The 16,093-nt window shown below is 43.9% G+C and overlaps 1 long non-coding RNA gene across 1 annotated transcript; it reads right to left on the bottom strand.

Annotated features, from left to right (window-relative positions):
* Nucleotides 1-4,596: 4,596 nt before the first annotated feature.
* On the bottom strand, nucleotides 4,597-11,671 carry LOC123280773 (uncharacterized). Its single transcript, XR_011498275.1, has 4 exons — nucleotides 11,292-11,671; nucleotides 9,752-9,930; nucleotides 8,568-8,665; nucleotides 4,597-7,908 (listed from the first exon to the last, which is right to left on the bottom strand). It is a non-coding gene; the product is annotated as an uncharacterized lncRNA (long non-coding RNA).
* Nucleotides 11,672-16,093: the final 4,422 nt, after the last annotated feature.

Below are 16,093 nucleotides of genomic sequence, written 5' to 3' on the forward strand. Positions count from 1 at the left end.
TTTAAATACGGAAAGAGAGAGTTTACATTTTGTTCCACGGAAAGAAGATATTTTTATAAAATATGACATCTTGTCGCAAGAGGCCAAAGCCATTGCTTGTGAGAAAATACGGCTATGAGCCAATGACCTGAAATCTTGAAACAACCAAACTCAAATCTTTGTATGGATCCCCAAGAAAGGAATATCGCTGCCAAAGAAGAGATGAATATGGATGATTTGTTCCAGATTCCTTGGGCCTTCCAAATGCATATTTTTATACCAAATCTTGCTCTATGTTCTGTACACAAGATCAAACTTAGGGGAGATGAGATCAATATTGAAGCTGTGTCTGAGATCTCATCTCTTTAATACTTTCCTCATTTCCTTTAGTGGGAGAAATAGAGCTCATGTCTGTCTTTCAAACAGTTGTTTTGCATTTTTTGATCGGGCAGGATTAAATTGAATTAGATGGATCTGGAGTGGTTATTAGAACCATTAAATTTGGCATGATGGACATACCTAGAGAAAACATTTACATAAGGAAATCAAAGCTGGACTCATTTTTTATCCAGTGCTCTGACCTCTATTGGAGTTCTGACAAGCAGAATTTAGCCGAATATTTCTTAAGATGGTACATGTAACAATAAAATGGCATCCCCTAAGATATCTATATTAATCAACATTTCCTTTTGCTAAAAGGAATAAACTGCCAGAAAAGAAGAGAGCTTTTCAAATATTTATAGGCATATTTTCCATTTGGGTCCTTATTTGAATTTTACTCTCATTTAGAATACAATTCTGACAACTCCATCATTAATGCCAGCTCTGGCAATATTCCATGAAGAAACACCAATATAACACAAAATCTAGATGTGAAAAGGATTATGATGTCATATTAAAAGAAGGGAAAGGAGAATTAAAATAAGAAACCTATCTGAAATGATCAGAAATGAAATTCTCTTTGGGATAAAATGGTCTCTTCTAGAAATGCAGTCATTTAAAATAAGATTAAAGTGATATTTTATAAGAACTAACATAGAATACAAATTATTTCTCCCTGAATGAACTCAAATTTGCATACAATGAAGGGTAAAAGTAAAAGAGGGCATTTTTAGGCTATTAGACTGAAGCTTCTCAACTTTGCTCAACAATTTCTCAACCCACGCTCCTCCATCAACAACATTAAGGTGTTAATGAGGCAAATTCTAGGGCCCCATCACTTCAGAATCAGAATGTGTATGGGGGAGGGGGGAAACTCTGCCTTTTAGACAAGCCCCCAGATAATTCTAAAGCCTATAAGTGTTTGAGAACCTCTGGTTTGGTGGGTCTCTGGGAAGTATAGGTGGACCAGGTCAGAATTCAGAGCAGAGCACACTCCCTATTTTGAGAACCACCAACTCTATTTAATTGTCCTGAGTTTGAGCCCTTCCTATCTCTTACTACCAGAAGGGGCTTAAACAAGTCACTTTGTCTCCCTAGGCCTCAGTTTCTTCATTTATAAAATGGGATAATTTGTTTCACAGGTTGCCTTGAGTATTGAGGAAGTGATATTCTTCCACAAAAGCACTGCCTGATAAAGGTTAGTTCTCGTTACCATTATTGTTACTATGTGGCCAAGAGTATGATCATAAGAGATAACTTTAACTAGCAACATGGCCACTGTTAAGAGAAGGAATATAGAGATCACAAACTAAGTATGCCAGAAAGGAACTAGCTGGTAAAATTCTGTGTGATCATCAAATACATGTCAAGAGTAAATATGAATCAACCGGTTGGCATACCTTGAGATGAAAAGAGTATTGTTGGGAATGACAAGGTAGAATTAAGTTGGGACAGAGCCATGGTGATGGGGTAATGATCAGACCGGGATGGCTGCCGGGCAGGATGTGGTTTTGTTTCTCAGAGGCATCTGGATGCTGAAGACTGGCGAGTGGGAATATAGACAGGTGGCTCTCTTGGTGGAACATCTGGGGACTGAAATCAGAGAGGAAGAAGGAAGTTCCCAAAGACTGGTGTCTGAGAGGAAGCACGTCTGGATGGAGAAAGGTGAGCCAGAAATGGCATTTAGAAATCACAGCAAAGGAACAATGAAGAATCCTGAGACTAAAGTTGATTTCCAACCTGGGAGCAAATCATCAGAGTGCCAAAAAGGATGGAATTTTAAAATATTTCCTTAATCAGCAATGAGGCAAGTTTAGTTACTGAAATCCACAGCCCTGCCTTCCTTGTGGGTTCCCTGTGTATGCGGTAGGGCAGAGGAGGCAGAGAGGGGAGGAGGGAAAGAGGGTGCTGTGCTTCTCCTAGAAAGGGAACTGAAAACACCAGGACCAAAAGGAGCCGCTCTACTAAAGGGCAGAGCTCTGGCTTCCTTTGTGTCAAGCTCTCAGAGTGTGAATTTCAACTTCTGAGGGTCCTTCCACTTGAAGCCCAGGTGAATTGATGTTCTTCCTGGAAGTTCTGTGCTGTACCCAGCTTTTCCTCATTTTGTTCCCTTGGCCCTGTTTCTGACATTTGGAGTCCTAATTATCCGTTAGAACTGATTCCAAGTGTCGACTCATCCACCACCTCCCCTTCATTCCATCCATCACTCTCTTCTCTGTGACCTGTGTTAGTGTTAGGTATCTGCATGTGCGTCTATGTTGAGTAGGTTCTTTGAGGTCAAGGACTACATCTGATTCACTACTTATCCCTCTAGATGCCTTCTTCCATACAATAAAGATGCTCAAAACACATATATGAATGATACTCCCTCATCCTCTATTTTCACTGGGCTTTGGGATATTGTTCACCCTGAACTGATAGAATACTGTTCAACAGACCCAACAGAGGAAGAAATAGCTGTGGGTTTTTCTGCGCATTACAGCAGGATTTAAAGAAGGCTGCTTCCATACCAGCAAGCCAGAAGATCTCAGTAGTAAAGGGCTACCTTAAACCAGAGACCTTTGTTAGGAAAGATTGTTTATTATTGAAGGTTAAGACCCTGGGACCCCATCTGTCCTTTTTCTGCCATCAAACCTGCCCTTCCTCACACAGTTGCATATGGGCAGGAGGCCTCACCTTAGTGTGCACTGGGAAATCTAGTCTATCCATACAATCCTCTCTATTGGTTGCCTCTTGTAGAGGTTCCCTACTGATGGAAGTCACAACACAGACCAAATCAAGGAGATTAAAAGATGTCAAGTGTCTGAACATGGCTCCTTTGGACTCTAGGAGGAGTTGTTCAGGTGTAACTCTGATTCCTATGCTTGTTTCTACCCAGGCCTTGGCTTTTAACTTCCTATATGTGAGTTTATATTAATAGGGTATTCTCAAGTTGGAAAATGCAATTCCAGCTTCTGTTCTTAGAGGGCTCAGAGACTGTCTGCACTGGAAGGGAATTTAAAATCACTCAACTTCAAAATTATTTTAGGAAGAAACTGAAGTCAGAGTGGGGAAGAGACTTCCCGAAAGGTACATACTCTGCTACTGGCAAAAGTGGGACTAGAGTCCTGATGTTTTTCAACTTCAGCAAGTCCTCCATCTCTAAGGAAAGCAACACTTCATAAAGTATCCCAGATCCTCACATCCACCCCTGTCAGAGCACAGCTTCCCACTTGGTTAACAAATGGGCCAAGAAAACCCTCTCTGGAAGACTGGAGTGTGGGGACACTCCCTTGAACAAGCTAAACTTGTCCTGCTGAGGCGCTACACCTTCCCTGATTCTTCGGCATGCCACACTCTTTCCTACGTGCCACCTCGGCTCCCACCACCTGGTTGTCTTTACCCATCACCTTCTCAGGGAGCCCTTTTCTGATACCCCTAATCCAAATAGTACCCCACATGCACACATCCATCAACCATCACCTCTCTCTGATTTTTCAGTCTCTATGGTAATTACCGTGACCTGAGATTATGGTATTTATTTATTTATTTTGTTTGCTGGCTGTCTTCTCACACCAGAATATCAGCCCCCTGAGGTTAGGGGGCCTTCTCTCTTTTGTTCTCTGTAGTGTCTCTGGCACTTAGAAGACTGCCTGGTATAGAGCTCGTACTTGGTTATCTCCAATTGTACAAGTGAGTGAATGAATGAAGTGAAAAGCAAGTGAACTCTGGAAGTCCCTTACAGACAAGCCGAAATAGCCTGCACACAGAGGGAGCAAGAAGATGATCTTTGATATGGAGCGTCCTGTCCAGTGAAGTCTAGAATGTTAGCATTTAATGGTCACGTTCTCTCAGGAAACTACAAATAAAGAGGGGGAACGAGATAATGTTGGATCAACCACTTTGACCAAATTGTCTGATTTAGTCAAAGAGCTGTTGTGGAATTTTAGTCCAGTACTGATACACTATTGTTGGCTCTACACACATGCACATAAGGGAGTGTGCACGCACACATACACTCACTCACACCCTCCTGTTGCCTCCTACCCAGTAGATACTCCAACAAAAGCTCTCAAACTAAAAATGACATGATGCTGTTCAGCGTCTCAGGGGGATCCACCTGTCCATGGAACCCAGGAGAGCAGAGAGGCTGGTCTCTTGGGAAAAATAAAAGTCTGTAAACAATTATATTTGTCATTTTTCACTGGAAATATTTGTTTAGTCCAAGAACTAGCAAAGAAATATTGAAAAAACAGAGACATTTTGACATCATTTATTTTTTCATACAGATATATCCCCTCTGCTTTAGAGGGACATCCGACACTAAGATGTGAACATCTTCCAACTTTAAAAAAAAAGAAATTGGCTTTTTTAAATAAAGAAATGCCCACAGTGCAATTTGTTTTTCATTAAGCACTGCCCATCTCCAACTATGGTGGGGAATTTAGAAGGAAACAAATTCAAACTCCAGTTTAATTTCCTTTTTCCTGTTTAGCTCCAAGCTCAGTAGGTGATCTTCTAAGTTGACTGGGATAACATTGCACCTATTAGCACTCGTCAACCAAAAGTAGATTGTTCGGGTTTCAATAAATGTTTTTTGAATTGGATTTAGGTTGGTGAGAAAATAAATTGTCAGAAATTCTTTGAGGCAAATTACATATTGAAATGAACAGTTTGATGCATAACCCTTCCATCTCCCCTCAAAAAAAAAAAAGACAGAAAGAAAGGAAAAAAGCAGACGTCTTGCTTTTTCTAGGCTGTAAGAATTTCTTCTGCTGTTGCATCTGTGAACACTTTACAAGGCAATGTCTACAGTTGGATTTTTACAGCCCATGTTTGATTGGAGTTTGCACGGCAACTGGGGCTGTATTTTTTGGAGAAACTTCAAAGCTAGTGATTTCCAGTTTTTAATGGCCAGAGTATTTATTTTCTACCACAGCATAATTTCTACAGTTATTTTTTATGGGAGCAGCGTAAAATGAAAATCAGGAAGAATTAGTAACTTGCTCTTGTATCTGTCCAGGCTCAATGGCTCTTACCTGCTCTAAGAGGCTAAAAGCCAACGTGCTGACCTCACAATGTTGGAAAAATTGAACCCATGCCGGTTGTCAAGGACAACACACTCTCCGTCACAAGTACAAAGGGAGCAGGAAAGGCTAATGAGGAAGACGCCTTGCACCCCAGACAAGTACACAGCACCCTGCCCCCTCTGCTCAGAACCCGGGTCATGTTTGTGGCCACAGATGCCACATGCATGTAAGCTTTGCATGGGTAAGAAGAGTAAGCTTTGCAAAAATGATTTCCACCCCTTTCTACCGAGAAAGCAAAACACCACAATTGAGCAGGCTGCTCCTCAGTAAGGGAATGGATAAGCACCAGCTTTCCATCGTGGTTTAATCAGCCTGATGTGCATGCAAGTAAGAACTAGAAGAGAGGCTGCTCACCAGCAAACTCCCCAGGACTTCTGCCGCCCAGCATTAGGGGATTTTTTGTTGGGTTGGGTGGTTGTTATTGTTGACTTCCCTTCCTGTGCTTTGGATTAAGCGATTTAAACTCAAGAGATAGCAGCCACTAGACCTGTATCTAAGAAGGTAAGTGATTTGCCCGGATTCACACAGTTAGTGGCAGAGCTAGTCTTTGCAAGACTCCTTTACATAAAACAAGGCAGGTGAGGCAGGGGTGAATGAAAAAGAGGGTACTTAAATTATTAAGAGCTGGAAGGGAAGGGGCTAGATGAAATGGAGGGGCTTTGAGAGAAAATTGATAGATGGTGCTTTTAGTGGCCCAGTCTCCCCCGCCCACCTCTGGCTCACTTTGCTCCAAGCCCTCCTTCACTCTGAGTTCCGCCTGGGCAAGTCCTGAGCCCCTGGAATGCATCTTTGCCTTCCTTATCTGAGAGTTAATCACTAAATAGCAGGTGGCGAAGATTCTGTTTTTCATCTCTCTTGTTCTCTCCCCTCCTCTCTTTTACTCATTTCCTCAGGGCTACGAATTTCTGAATCTTAAGCAGGAAACCTCCCTGATTTGTTCACACCTGGAATCTCACTCTCTCTTTGCTTGGAGACTATCCAGAGGAGCAGGGAGAATCAAGAGAAAAAGCTGTTGTCTAAAGAGAGAAGAGATGTCAGCATTTAAATATTAATACACGCACTCTATGAGGCATGTTGCATACACATATTTTAAACCAAGCATTCTTTCTTTCAACTCCTATATTTCCCAACTCATCTCTACTCCCAGCCAATGCCTTACAAGACACAGAGTATTTACTGTGTGTCACTTTAGTTATCAACACTCCACACAAATAGGTTGACAGAGGAAACAGGCAAAGTACCTTTGCAAGGCTGTTTGGGGTTGAAATAACAACTAGATTGCCTAGAGGCTCTTAGAGATTACCTTACTTTTTGCTCCTACAAATGTTAGAAACTGGCTGTGGAAGGAAGCTGTCATCAACCTCCCTGTCTCCGTGGTTGTTGGGAAGTTCCAGCCTTTAAGCTGGGCATTCTGTCCTCTTCATGGACTTTCCATTTTGGAAAGGATTTAGGCAGGTCAAGCGGTGCAGGCTCCCGCCTTTAGTTATCATTTGTCTCTAAACCCAGAGACTGGTGTTTGTGGTCTACTGAACATTAAGCTCCCTATGGGGAAAATGGAACAAAATATTGGACACAAGGATGTAAATCTAAAGCCACGGTTTCCAATCTGTGGACCCTGGGACCCCATGCGAGCACCATATTTGCATGAATCAGGACCTATAGGTTGACTTCATGGCATGACTCAAGTACATATATTCTGACACTTCCAATGTATTTATTCATTCATTCTACAAGTATACATAAGGTGCCTACTTTGTGCAGGAACTGTGCTAGGTGCTGAGTATACAGTGGGTAGTGAACAAATCAAACCAGTCACAGCCTTATGGAGTTTCCAGTCCAGGGGTGAAGACAGGCACAGAAAGTTACAGAAACACAGAGTGAAAGCAATAACTCAGATTTGGGATAATATATAGAGAAGGTTGTGATTAATAGCATTCAAATTCCTTTTAGGGCGATAGCCTCTGCTCTTAAGCACTGCTCTACAAATGCATTCCTAAAGCGTTAAGTATCTTTATCTGCAGGTCTATAAATTTTTTCAGATGAAAATGTGTTCTCCATACTGAAAAAGGTTGGACACCACTGATCTAAGTCATCCCCAAGAGATGTCTTTTTATCCCAGATGAGTGAATTAAATAGCAAGAAGTGATGTTTCCCCAATATTCTAGCAGCTTTCAGGTGGACAATTCTTCCCTAGATCTGAGCTTGCGTTGCTCTATTGAAAGTTAATCTCAAAGCTCTCTGTACCCCATCATCCAGGAATGCTACCTCTCTGGAGAACCCTGGAGGAGAAATCAACAAAGAACATACCCATTTGGTCCTAGAGTCTACCTCCCCAGGGGGCAGAGAGCAGCCCCACCTCCACCCTTGACTTGGGTGAGGTTGGAGGCAGTCTTGTGGTTGACTTTGGTATGCTGTGGAATTGCAGGCCTGGAGCCACGGGACGTGACTTGTTGCTCTATTAGACACGCTAGGTAAAGTCCTGAAACAAAGAAATAAAGCAAAGATTAGATGGGAGGATTTTCCTGTCAAGAATTATGAATGTAAAAAGAACCCAGAAGATACAACTGTATTTGAAGAGGAGCCAAGCAAGATAATGGACAGGAAGCCCTGTTAAACATGAGGTCCCACTTAAATCAAAATGATCCACCAAATCTCAGCTCCCAGTGAGGTCTCTGCTTGCATATTCAAGGGGAGAAATATTACAGGGACATTTTTAGTGTCAATTCTGTCTTAGACCATGTGATGGGCACTGAATCTACAAATAACACAAAGTATGGTCCTTCAAGTGGCTTCTTTTAGAAAAGGTAAATTGTAATGCTCATTTAAAAGATAATTAAACAGTATTTTAGGCTTTGTGACAGTGGGCACAACAACCGCATGAGGGGCAGGTCAATGTGTGCAAGAACTATGTTTAGAGTCAAGAGACAGGATTTTTTCCTGGTTCTATGTCTAATTTGAGTCTGACCTCTTATCATCAACTCAGTTTCCTGACCTATAAATTGATAAGGTTACTTCCAGCTCCTGGTACTATGGTTCCAGTTCCCATACCAGAAAGGCCTTCTTATAAAGGTACCCTTAACTTCTCTGGTCACAATTATTCTTCCTATAGAACTTCTCACAGCAGGACAGAAACTCTACCTATTTGTATCAGGCATGGGTTGTGGGATAAGATATTTCTTGATTGACAGCAAGAGCCTCTATCTTCAGGTCCTCTCCACGTGACCCCATGAGAAGACCTTAAAGGAAGGAGATCAAAAAGCCAAATGGTGAGGACAATTTGGGGGGTAGTCTGTAGGAAAATGATCTGTTTATTTAGTGGCTAGAAACTTAAATGCACGTATCATATGTCTCCCCACTCCCCTCCCCACTCCCCCACTCCCGCCATGGCCACGGGAAAAGGAAAGAACACAGCAGCTCTTTAGCATAGTTAGACCTCACCCATTTTCAGCCCTGGTCTTTCACTGAGGTAATATCTTTATCTGCTGCCAACTAGACCTGTTGGTGTATGTAACTATTGCTTCATTCTGACTCATCATGGCTTGCTTTGTGGCAGCGAACCCAGGAGGCATTGTTTCCTGGTGATGCCTGGCCTACTTCTTCCAAAATGCTGCAGGGCAGTCCTGGAGCACTGGAGGGTGGATTGACTTTCCGTAGGTCAGTCAACAGCCTTTGTCACAGCTACCTCCTGATCCCCTTTAAGCCCTCTTTATGAGTCACAACATAGAAGTTCCAGTGAAAGCCTCCCACGTTCTGCTAATTCCATAAAGGACTTTGCAAGAGTGAAAACTGGGCATCCAAAGCCCCCATAAAGTGCCACACATACCATGCCCTCCAAAATCAGCTCATTGAGGAGACTGACCACAGTGGGAGGAGCACTTGCATTTGGAAGTCAGATAACTGATCCAGTTGGACCAATCCCAGTGCAACACAGACTGCATATAGGTCCACATAACTTGCTGTTTCTAATTCCATGTCTTGCTCATGCTGCTACTCTTTCTGGCATGCCCTGCCCCACCCCACAGCTTCTCCTCAGTAAGCTAACTCCTGCCTATCATTAACCCTCAGCTCCAACATCACCTTCTCCAGGAAGCATTCCCTGACCCTCACCAGCTGCATTAGCTGCCCCTCTTAGTGCTTACCCAAATGCCCCATGTATAGTTTTATCGTTGCACATACTATATTGTTATATAATTACTGTCTTCCTCTTCTATACTGTGAACTTCTTGTCAACCAGAACTAACTCCTTTTTTTTCCTTTCCATAGCTTAACGCATAGCCTAGTAAGTGTATTGAATGAATGAATGATCTAGATCGTCCACTTACTAGCAGTGTGTTCTGGGCAATTTAACTCACATCTTGAGCCTCCCTCTTCTCATCTGTAGCTTGGAGATAACAATCCATCTTTCATTGGGATGTTGTTCAGATTAGGAAGTAACATATGGAAAGTCCTACTACAATGCTGACACATAGGATGGAGAATTAATGCACATAGGGTCGTGGATCTGCACAGGGGATGATGAAAAAGAAAAACAAAGAAGCAAGCTCATTTTAGGGCAATGAAGACTTCTATGTTCAGTTTCTAGTCCCTTTCTCCATGGATTGAATGTCCAACCAGTAGCTCCCTCACTTCGAGGAAGCCTGGAAGTCTTTTTTTGTTTGTTCCTTGTTTTTTCTTAAATGGGAAACACACAGCAGATAATTCCCAAGTTTCCTAGGACTTCAGCATCTCCAAATGGATTGACTGATTAGCATAGTTACTCTTGTCATTTCTCCCATTGACATGGGGCCCTACAAGTCTAGACTCTCCCCCACCCCCACCCCAATGCTATTATAAATAGGTCCTTTCAAGTGAGGTCAGGTTTACCCAGAGTATCTGGTGAGTTATCCACACACTGGGGAGAAAAGAGGAAGAAGCAGTGGTATGAGCCTCCAGGAACCTTGACAAGTGAACTGACACTTGGAGGGTTTGCTCCATGTATCCAGAAGAGTTTCTAAATAATGGAGATAAGGAAGCAGGAAAAGATAGCAGAAACCGGGTAGATACCATGACAGCAACTGCTGCTGGCCCCAGACCACAGTATCATGACACAGGACCAGCCCCACCCACCCCAGTCTCCCCAAAACACACATGCACATCAGCACCCCCTACACACACACACAAACACTGCCTCCCTTCTGGGAACAAGCAGGGTTCTCCCCTGGTCAAATGCCCCCACATCCTCCGGTGAATCAGGCTGAATCAGACGCTATGAGTCATCTAAAACACGCGAGCCAGGGTTAATTTATTCAACAATCATTTATTAAGCAAGTTCCCAGTGCTAGGCTCTGTGCTAGCCACTGCAGGCCAATGCCTTCTAGAACATGCTTGAAAGTCTTTCTCCCTAAGCCACCCCATGGAGGGGAAATCATTTCCGTCAGAAAGTGTGGTGAGACAAGGGCTTGGCATGGAGGTATTACCAAGGAAGAGATCTGTGTTGAGGCAGGCACAGGTCATTGCATTCAATTCATTCTGCAAGGACACACACAAGGGCCCAAAGCCACTCCCAGGGACCCACAAAACAGCCATCAAGGCAGAGCCCGGGAGCAGTAGGAAGTTATGGAAGAGGTTCAGCAATGGGGGAAGAGCAAAAGTAAGGAGGTTTCCCACCGAATTTCTGCCACTTTTAAATTCAACCATGGCCAAAGAGCCAAGAAGCACTTTAGCAAGTTCCCCACTGTCACCTCCAAAGTATCCTAGGATTCGAGAAGTGGAGATGAAGGAGTTCCTTACAGGGAAAGGGACAGAGAGTGATGGTGGGGCCTGGTTTGGATCTGGCAACATAGGCTACCGTGAAGATTTTAAAACATGTCTGCAAATACTTACATGATCCTCCCAAGCAAAGCCAGGTCTATATCCCCTCCCCTTGAATCCAGGTGGGCTTCTGACTTGCTTGTAGACAACTGATTGTGGCAGAAGTGATGCTCCGTGACTTCTGAAGCTAGGTAGGAAAAGGTTTTGCAGCTTCCATCTTGTTTGCTGGAACACTCACAGTGGGAGCCCTGAACTATGAGCCACTGTGTAAGACTGCCCTGAGGTGGCCATGCTGTGACGAAGCTCAAGTGTGTGAAGCAGCCAAGTGTGAGTGTTCTGGCTGACAGCTGTACTGAGGTCCCAGCTCACAGCCAGTGCCGCCTGCCAGCCTTGTGAGCGATGAGCCTGTAGATGATCCCAGCCTCATGGCCTTGAATTGGCCCCCAGCCTTTGAGTCTTCCCAGCTGAGGCTCCAGACACTACGGAGCAGAGGTAGGCAGTCCCTGCCACACCTTGTTTGAACCCCTGGTCCACAGAATCTGTGAGCAGAATGAGATGGTTGTTTTACGCCACGGAGTTTGGGTGACTTACAGGGAGGGGCAGGGCTTCAGTGATCCAATGATTCTAGAGGCGCGAGTGAACAGTGTTAGAAGAAGAAGATAGAGGAACACACAAACAAGAGAATAATGCTACAGGAGAAGGACATTGACCTGAATGATGCTGTTTGTGCTGTTTTCTTTTCTGAGGTGAAAAAGGAACTGAATATAATCACATTTCACACGCCATCCCTAGGCCCTCCTTTTGGTGGTGCAGCCTTGCAGTGGTCGTGAGCACTCACAGTGGTTGTCCACAACCTCCTGTCCTGACCCCTCCCTTATGCCACTCTCCTGGAAGAGGACAGGAGCCTCCTGCGCCTTGGAGGAGCCCTGTGGTGGGAAGTCAAATGACTTCCCCGTGGGACTTCGGTGCTGCAGTGGCTCCGATTGAAAGCTTGCAGTCAGGAATTCCTTGGTTCCTCACAGCAGGAGAGGGAGGTCACTTCCTGCTGATTCAGATCTGGGCAGGTGCTTCTGAAGCTGGGGCTTCTATAGCTTCTTCCCTTACCGCCCCCCAGGGGTGAATCAAGAGGCAACAAGGATTACGTCTTCCCAAAGGCGTCCCAGAAATTGTCCAGTTGTTCCTGATATGGTGGACAGTCGTCATCCTGAAAGAGACCCTAACCAGCATGGAGAGTGCTCATTTCATGCCAGCTTCGGGGAGTTACTTGGGGCCAACAGCTCTCTCTGCTCTTTGAGTTTCCTTTATTTCCACTGCTTGGAAAATAGACCACCTGCTCACCCCCACCCCTCCCACCAGCCTGCTAGGAATACTTATCCTTGTTTAAACAGCCCCGTATTAGAGCTCAAGTGCATTTTAAGAAACCCCTTTGAAACAGAGGAGACCCTCAACCGGCCCAAGCCAGGAGCCTGACGGCTGCCCCCATAGTCAGCTCACAAGTTGGCGAGCATCCAGGGCCTCCGGAGTCCTTGAGGAGAGTATGGTCAGAACTTGATACATTCAGTGTAGAAGTGGGGAGCGTTCTCAGATCTGCAGGGCTCCCCCAGGGACCTCTGTTTGGGTCTCCTGTAGTGTTCCATTTTCCAAGGGTCCATGCATGTTGTCAGAACGCCTTTCCATCTGCCTCGGTTTACTCTGATTTCAATCTCCTCCTTCAACTGAGTGGGTGAATTGGACCTGAAGTTATAGACTCTTTGACTAGACAGGACCTTAGAAATCCCCTAGGTCAAGCCCGAGGAAGAGAAAGTGACTTGTTCAAGGTCACGCAGCAACTAGGACTAGAACTAGGTTCTTTGGTTCCCACGCCAGGCCTCTTTGCAGTGTGCTGTCAGACTATCCAGATGTCTGTTCCCTGGAGAGCATGAATTCAGCGAATCAGCTTGAGCTCAACCAACCTCAAGACTCCTGGGTACCAAAGGTCCTGTCTTCAGAGCCCCTCTCCTCCCTACCACAATCCCAGCCTCCCAAACCTTGAGAATATTTTGGAAGTTAGCAAAAACAGCCTGCCAAGGCAGTGCTCTGTTCTTTAGGCAACCTTAGCATTAAAGCTCCTGGTCATTCTAGAAATGAAGACTTTCCCACCCACCTGTCCCTAGCCTTTTCATTCTCCTCCCCACCCTGGCTCTGATTTCACATCTGCCTTTCTGTTTCCTTGGCTACATGAGGCATTTCACCTGGCCAAGCTTCCATATAGACTATTTCCTGTCAGTACAACTCCGTGCTTGGACATAACAATAAAACTTAACTTTGGTCAATGTGCTGTTTGGGGTTTTTCAATAAACCATATCCCTTGAACACATTTTCAAACAAAGTGAAATAGCGAAAAATGAAGAACATGGTTATTTGCAGACAATGGAGGACCCACTTAGATATAAACATTATCAGAGAGGGACAGACTCTCCTATATTGTAACTGTTTGGATATCTGTTTTCCCCACTGGAACTAACTCCTGAAGGGTTTACATCCTGTCTTTACAATTCTGCATCCCTCACAACCTCAGACATACTGCTTTTCACATACTAGAGCCTCTATAATTGTTTAAATTGCAAACCACCCTAACAACCCTGACTCCAGTTCCAATGTGTTGGGAGTCTTCTCATACCAATCAAGCCATTCTGTGACACCAGCTGGGTGTCCCACACTTCAACTCAATTCTGACACTATCCGCCTGGAGGTAGCATCAGATTCCACAGATTGAGCTCTCAGTCCCACAAGACTGGCCTCCACTTCAGAAGTCAATTGCAAGTCCATGTAGTCACCTGTACTTCTGACCGACTGGCTATAAATCACAAGTTTCCACAACCCCCTCTTTGGGTTTGGTTAATTTGCTAGAGCAGCTCACAGAACTCAGAGAAACATTTTGCTTACTAGATCACTGGTTCACAAGGATATAACTCAGGCACAGCCAGATGGAAGAGATGCACAGGGTAAGGTATGTGAGAATGGGCGCAGAGCTTCTATCCCTCTGGAAGCATGCCACTCTTCCGGCACCTCACATATCCACCAACCCAGAAGCTCTCCAAACCACATCCTTTTGGGTTTTTATAAAGGCTTCATTACACAGGCATGATTACTTAAATCTTTGGCCAGGGGGGATTGATTCGACTTCCAGTCCCTCTCCACACCCTGGAGGAGGTCAGGGGGGTGGGACTAAAAGTTCCAACCCTTTAATCACAGGGTTCGCTCTACTGTCAATCAGCCTCATCTTTAGGTGGGGTCCAAAAGTCACTTCATCAACATAACAAAAGACACCTTTATAGCTCTCTTCACTTAGGAAATTCCCAGGGTTTTAGGAGCTCTGTGCCAGGAACCGTGTCAAGGACCAAATATATTCTTACTATAAATCACAATATCACATACCCTCAAGCTTAGTAGCTTAAAACAATCACCTTCTGTTATTTCTTATGGGTCTCCAGATTGGTTAGCCAACGCTGTTGATCTAGGCTCAGCTTGGTCAATGTCAGTGGAGCCCCTGTAGTCACCTGGAGGGCAGCTGGAGGAAGTTGATCTAAGATGGCCTAAGCTGGGGTAGCAGGAGTGACTGGGACCTCTCCCCATGTGATTTTTCATTTGCCAGTAAGCTAACCCAACCGTATACTCAAGGTAGAGATAGCAGGGTTCCAAAAGAGCAAGGGGAAGAATGCAAGGCCTTTGAGGTTTAGGGTCAGTACTGGCATCACTTCCGCCAAGTGTTATTGGTCAAAGCAAGTCACAAGGCCAGCCCAGATTCAAGGGCTGGGGAAATCAATTTCACCTCTTGATGGAAGGAGAAACAAAGTCACATTGCAATGTATTGAAGGACTGTGGTCATTTTTGCAATCAATCTACCACATAAGTCCAATTTTAAGATGAAGAAAGAAAATAGAGAGACATTAAAAGATTTATTGAGAGTGTTATAAGATTGCATTGTGGTAATGGTTGCATAATCCTATAAATTTACTAAAAATCATTGAACTGTACACTTACAATGACTGACTTTTCTGGTATGTAAATTATTCTTCAGTAAAGCTGTTAAAAAAACTGAAAAAAAATTTTAAAAATTTATTGAAGATCATTCAACTCATAATTGTCCAAATCTGCACTTAAACTCAGGTATTCTAGCACAAAACGTAGCAATCTCTCCAATGCACTATATTTATCATACCTAAAGTTTTAAATTCTCAGAACTAGGCAGTCGAAGAGCTAGAAGAATCTTCTACAGACTATTTTGTGTGTCCCTTCTTCAAGCAGTTGAATGAGTAAGTCTTCTGGCACAGGTGTGTGAATCCTCTTCTTGGGTTGAAAAATGGGAACAGCGCTGCAGAAAACCTGGGCCAGGTAAAAATATGTCTCATCTTCTCATATGCTTTTGGGATCCAGGGTGATTAGCACTGGAAAGTTGACCCACTGTTCTTTCTGGAACCAGAGCTGCAAACAATTCTTTTGATTTTAGGTCTTCTTATTTTACACTGACCATATCTTAAGTAGCCAGGGTACCTAATGTGCTTAGAATCTGGTCTTAACAGCGATAGCATTTTTCTTCTCTTTTATTTTGGGTTGACAGTGGTTGTATTCAAATTAAAGTTCTCCCAAGAAACTTGCTTTGTGGGTAAAAATCTCTGACATGAGGACTCTAGGAATAAAAACAGTTAAAAAAAAAAAAGGTGGATTTGTACAATATGGTTCTTCTCCTGTGAGCATTAAGGGATCTGTGAGGATGATGAACAAATGGGAGGTGGCATGGTTTCATCCTATAATTTGGACTTGTTTCTGGAGAGAAAAAGAGTGAAATCCCAGGGAGACGCATCCAAGCTCTCCATAAACAGAGCTTTGAAGAG

Source organism: Equus asinus, chromosome 25 (assembly GCF_041296235.1).
Source record: "Equus asinus isolate D_3611 breed Donkey chromosome 25, EquAss-T2T_v2, whole genome shotgun sequence".
In the NCBI taxonomy this organism is placed as follows: Eukaryota; Metazoa; Chordata; class Mammalia; order Perissodactyla; family Equidae; genus Equus; species Equus asinus.